The 4,592-nt window shown below is 40.5% G+C and overlaps 1 protein-coding gene across 3 annotated transcripts in view; it reads left to right on the top strand.

The window, feature by feature from the left end:
• Positions 1-4,592, top strand: part of Pde4d (phosphodiesterase 4D) — a 1,223,725-nt gene that overhangs the window by 1,160,696 nt on the left and 58,437 nt on the right. The window lies entirely within an intron of this gene.

Here is a 4,592-nt window from a genome sequence, read left to right as displayed (position 1 = left end):
CTCCTTCCCCTCCCTCCTCGGTTCCCCCTCCCTCTTCCCCCTCTCCCTTTCTCTGCAGCAATCAGCCTATTTGTCCACATGCCCTTGTAGAAGAAGCTTCAGGTTGGGTTTTACCAAAACAGTGTTTCTCAAAGTTTTATCTTCTGTCATAAGTAGTCTTATTAAATACTATCTTGCAGATACTGTTTCACTAAATTCTGTATGAATTTAGGTTTCCCATCCATCTCATTACAGTATAATTAAAAATTTGTGAATAAAAGGTTGCATTTTTAGCAGGAAGAAGTCTATGACCTCTCAAGTCACACTGGGCAGTCCTTCTCTTCATGCCTGACACGTATCCAGAAACACTGCCTATGTAGGGTTTTAGCACAGAGATTGTCGTTGATTGGAATAGTTGTCACAGGAGCAAGTGGTCTGTAAGTTACTTAATTTTATCTAGGATTATTACGGTCAAAGGTGGTAGCTCTGCTGACCTCAAGCCTTGCCTCTTTCAATCCCAGTTGTTGCACAGCTCTAGAATTTTCCATGGAAAATAAAATTAGAGCCACTATCACACAGTAGCTCCTACTTTTAAAGATGGTTCAAAGCTCCTATATATAATGCCAGAAAAGATTCCTGTGGTCAGTGTCTGCAAATCTCTGGAATTTCTTAGCCTTTTCCAGCCTCTTTTTCCCTGAGCCAGGCTCTATTCCAGGTAGCTCTTTCTCCATGCACATATGTACACATCTTGTTGATCAGAAGCCTAGGTATTTGCTTGTACTGTTTTAATACTTCCTCACTTTTAAAACTTCTGTTTCTTTTTGTAGAACTCAGCCTTTTCCTACTCTGCCTCTTTGCGATCCCCTTTCGTTGTCCCATAGCACACCTGCTTTCTTCTTTCCTACTGTGGGGTGTGCTGAACTTGTCCTCACTGCTGGACTCCAGGCTTTTCTTAGTGAAGGGACACACTCCTGTCATCCTCATTTGTGTGAACTAAGCAGATGACGCAGAGTCAATGCTAAACAAAAGTTGAGTTGCTGATGGGACCAGAAGTCAGTGACACTCAATCCTATGCTTATTTAATTTAAAATATTTTACTAGAACCTTAGGCAGCACTAGAAAAAAAAAATGTAGACGGTAGGAAGACAAAAGTAAAAAACCCTCACAAAATGCATACATCTTCACTTTGGACAAGTTTTTGAAGTACTAAGTGAAAGTTTATATATTTCAAAATACTTCAAAACAAGGACTTGATGCCAGAAATACACTTGGAAATGACAGCTGCCTGCCACTGGCAAGCTTTGCTTACAACTGTACACACTGAGAGGGAATCCAGGGCCTTCACGTATTTCCCATCAGATAAAATGTATAGAGCGAAAAATTATGTCAGAAAAAGTCCTAGCTAACCTGCACAGATCTTCTATAGCGAAGTCGGGCAGTGACCAGCTCGCAGCAATACATGGTAAAGCGGAAATCATTTTCTCCGGCTCTGCCTACTTCAAATACTATTAAGCCCTTCCTTAGGAACAAAGAGGGGATTTTGGTGGGAATCAAGACAGAAGAACCTGGAAATGGTTAGAAAGGAATATACTTAAGCATTTGTTTGCTCTTAGGAGCTGTTTAATGAGGTTGTTTTACTTTTAAAACAACCTGAATTGGCGGTAATATTTTTATTAATTTCAAATTAAGGGCAGGCAAATGGTATTCAAAGTCCTTTTTTTTTTTTTTTTCCACTTGCTTTCCTCATTTGTAGCAATAGTCCTGTCTAGGAATTACGACACCTTTCCCCCACAAGTATTGGCAAAGACAACGATCCTGCTCACACTTACATGTCCTGTAGTGTGGACCATTTTACTTCGCTGGTCAACATCTGGGTGAATTGTGGGTGAGAGTAATGGGTTGAGCATTTCACAAGAAAACAACTTCAGAGTCTAGCTAACTGCTATGGCTCTGAGCTGAGGCTTTTTCCCTTTGCAAAGGGAAGTTGCAGCTCCAGCATCCTCTGCTGGAGGAAACCTGGCAAGGTTTCAGGCCATATGTCAGGGGAACCCTTGCACACATCACTACGTCAGAAGCCAAGGGCTGGCCCACAAGCACTGAGGACTGTTTGTTTACGGGAGCGTCTGAGCAGAAACACGGAGGTCACATAGTGAAGGGTGCCTTCAAGAAAACTGGAAGGCGCAAGTTATTAATTACTGCTCCATTGCCCTGTCCTACCCTGTACAGCTCTTAGCCAGTAGTTTTGCCTGGGTGTTTTTCTCTCTTTAGTTCCTTGACACAGCAAGATTTTGGACAGTTAAATAGAAGAGTTTTCATATATTTCAAAGTAGAGCCATAGTATATACTGCTCTCTGTGGGTGAAAGTATTTTATTAATGAATGCAGTACGTGTTCTTGGTAAAAGCCAAAGTTAAACTGGCTCACTGTTTTTGTCCTGCTAGCTGCAGATGACATTTAGGTGTGCTGCTTGGGGTAGTGACTCAATTTCCTGTAGGATAACTGGCAACTCCACATTGAGGCTTTTTTTCTTTCTTTTTCTTCTTTTATAGGGATGAAAAGGTCAGTTACTAGATGTCCTAGAAAACTTGGTGTTAAAATTCCTAAAAGTGAATGTTTACTAATGATCCTGAAAAACTGCGGCTAGTCGGCTGGGCATGGTGGCACACACCTGTAATCCCAGCACTCGGGAGGCTGAGGCAGGAGGATCGCTATGAGTTTGAGACTAGCCTGGGCTACATAGTAAGTTCCAGATCAGTCTCAACTACATAGGGAGGCACTGTCTAAAAAAAAACAAAAACAAGAAAATTAAAAAAAAACTGCAGCTAGTCGTATTGCTTATTAATATAGGGAACTTGAAAAAATAGTATTCTCAGCTCTATGCTAATAATAAATATTTGGACATCAGTTTTGTAAAATAGCTCTTTTTCTGTTGTTAATAATTATTTTCTTACTGGTAGTATATATTTTCTGGATCATTTTTTTTCTATCCTTTAGCCCATATTCAAATTTTAATATTCAACATGGTAACCCATTATTTGGCCAGAAAATTGGGTCTTCTGAAATAAATTAACCCTCTTGTTATCCTACTATCTTCATAAGAACAAATCCTATATTTAAGTGCACAGTGTCTGGAAGCATCAAACTGAAACTCTCCTGAATTACTTTTCCACATTAAAAAATAAAGACTGAAATATAATATGTGGAGCCTGGTGTTGCCAGGTCTGAATTTGTACTTCTGATTGCAGAAAAACTGTAGGAAGTTAGTGAAGATGGAGGAAGGTGTGCTGAGAGACCTTCCCTGAGACTTAGACTTGGAGAGACTTGGATCCATAAGCTATAGAGTTGTGGAGAGAAGACTCCTGCCTCCTGGAGCACTGAAAAGATGACAGGGAACAAGTACTCATATGGCAATGACTCTAACCTACTAGATACGTTAAATATGGGCCACTCAAATGCCCGTATTTGTTAAAGTTATCTTTAACATTGTTCCTTTTGCTAAGAAAGAAACATTTCACCCTTAAATTTTAATTCATTTAGCAAGGTCAGCAGTTGTTTGTACACCTAAAATATGTATTTACAGAGATTTGTGCAGAAAAAGTAGAATGAAAGAGGCAAAAGTGAGTAGTAAATCTTCAAGAATACTTGCTAACAACAAATCATGGTGGCACGTGTGACAAACACTTCAAATTACACTGTAACTTTTACAAATTTTATTTAATAACTCATTTGAAAAATCTCAGGATCTTGGGATTCAGTCCATGAAACTCTTTGTCGTGCTACTGATAATTTATGGAATCTAAATTTCAAGAGTAGACTATCTTTTCCAACGATCCTATAGATTGGAAGATCAAAAAAGGGATCTCACCGCTTCTTGTAAGCTTTTCAATGTTTTTCAAATTGACAATGATCAAATTTATAAAATGGGTCCTTGAGAGTTATGGTTTTTCCATCTACAAATGGTTTGCTTATCCCTACTCTAATGTCCTTTAATTCTCCAGAATTGATCAGAGCAAGTGCCTGTGATCCCCTTGATCGGCTTTTTAAAAGTTGGACCGGCTTCCCTTGCCTTTGGATATGGTCCTTTTGTTTGCCGGTACTTGTGATTTATTTGCACATGGTGGGTTAAAATCATCTTCCATACTTTCGTCTTTGGCATCCCAAGATGATCTTGGTCTTATGCAATTCCACAAGGAAACATGTATGCAGGTCAGAGGTAACTTCTCCTTATCTCTTGGTTCATTCACGTTGCTGCTGCTCCTTTAAGATAACTCTTAGGTCATTCTGAATAGGAAAACGCACCATTATCAGCCAAGGTGTCCCGTTTGCTTGTTGCTGACCACCCCCAAAATTTAGAAGTCTGGCACTTAGGCCCGAAAGGATGTGCTCCTAATAGAAATGCCCTTATTCCCACACTCTGCTCCCTTAAAGTCAATCCAAAATCCTCAGAAAGGAACCCTCAGAAACTCTCAAACGTCATCCCTCAGAAGAGACTGGGCCTGGGCGAGGGTCTTAACCCTGTCTGCACTCCGCCTCGCGGTGGGCTCTTTTGGTCTGACTGGCATACGGAACCCAGCGCGCAGGGTGCAGGGGTCCTGGGGGTGGGGGGGCAGGTGC

The sequence above is a fragment of the Fukomys damarensis genome, unplaced genomic scaffold, assembly GCF_012274545.1.
Source record: "Fukomys damarensis isolate Sample0158 unplaced genomic scaffold, DMR_v1.0_HiC HiC_scaffold_1, whole genome shotgun sequence".
NCBI lineage: Eukaryota > Metazoa > Chordata > Mammalia > Rodentia > Bathyergidae > Fukomys > Fukomys damarensis.
This window is presented reverse-complemented; position numbering and strand designations above follow the sequence as displayed.